Below are 1,603 nucleotides of genomic sequence, written 5' to 3' on the forward strand. Positions count from 1 at the left end.
ATGAATGACTCCTATTTAATTAGGCATTCTGGTCAAGACAACTTGGACGTTAAGTGTAATAGTTACAATTACAACTGCGCCTTTTGCCCCGTTTCAGACAGTTAACCCAGGATGAGAACTAACCGGTATTTGGGCAAGTTCAGCCAGGATTATTCTATGTTTCTATGCATTTCACTAAAAGTTATTTTTACCTAACAAAGAATATAATTAAGGTAATAATAGTTTGAAAGTGAATCAAATATCTTTTTCTTTCTCGAATTAGGAAACACTATGTTGCACAAAAAAAGCTGCCAGACGCCAAGCTGAATCAGAGTCTTTCACTACAAAACTGTGGATCAAGGGCGTGGAGTTTGTAGGCTGGATCAGATCAAATAAAACTCAGGAAAAGGCTTGGAATCTAGCGAATTGTAAGTATTCAGATGCCTTCAATCTTTGCAGTCATTCTTTGTACGCCCAGAGGCATCGAACATGCAACAACGGCTTACGATTGCTTTACATCTCCAGTCTAATCCAAAAGAAATTTAAATCTCTCCCAGCATATTTCTTCTTGTTTGAAAATATGCATTGATTGATCATTTTTTTGTGACTCGAAACTGTATTTGAAAGTGACAGATTAATCTTTATTTTGTTTGTTTCTTTGTTGTTTCTTAATTACGCAATTATTTTTGTTCATACTGAATTAAATTAATAAAACACTTCCAAAAAGTTGTTATATAATAGCAGAAACGTTTTAGAGATAACGATGCTTAATCTGAAGAAAAAAATGAGCAGTTCTGATTGTCACATTCAAAATAACAGGTTTGATCCGTGCAATTAATCGATGTTTTTTAACTCTCTTCACGGAGTTAGTGTAGAAATATAAGGAAGTTTGTGCCTGCGCCTTGTTCGTTAAAGACCACTTACTATCGATCAATCTCTTTTCAGTTTATTTGACAAAATGCCTTACCAAAATGATGAACTGGACCTGGCAGGACACGTTTGATATGATGACTATGATCTTGGTGACTGAATATTGCTGTAGGGCCTTGTACCTCGCCATTCCTTTGATTATAAACAGCATCAAACTTTTTGTTCGAATGTTGATTCGAAAATGGAGGTAAGAGAATACGTTTCGAGTTTACCGTTTTTTTAAGCAATAATACCACACCAAATTTCTACGTTCATGGCCCGGTTTCTCCTAGGGCAGAACTATAGATTCATATTAAGTGGCTACGAACCACGGTTAGTTGAGACTTTTGAGTTTTGCACCAAAATAAAAATACAAAATTCAGTTCCAAATAGCAAAAACGGTAGATCTGTTACATACGTCTATGTAGACTATGACAACGTCAAGACAATGGTCCAACACAACCCTTTTCACGGCTGGTACTGTGTACTATGCTTGTGGAAAAGGTTGCCAGACTAGTAAAGTGAAAACCTCACCAAAAAACCGTGACCACGCCCATTTTGGGGGGCGCTTCAAGGACAATTACTTTATGCGGTCAGCTGGTCAGTTGGGTTCTTTGGACATTTTTATTAAATATCTAACATAGTACACTCGCTCTGATTGGCCGAGAGGCGTGTTTGCATGAGAGTATGTAAACATGGTTGTGACGTCAAAATG

This window comes from Porites lutea, chromosome 2, assembly GCF_958299795.1.
Source record: "Porites lutea chromosome 2, jaPorLute2.1, whole genome shotgun sequence".
NCBI lineage: Eukaryota > Metazoa > Cnidaria > Anthozoa > Scleractinia > Poritidae > Porites > Porites lutea.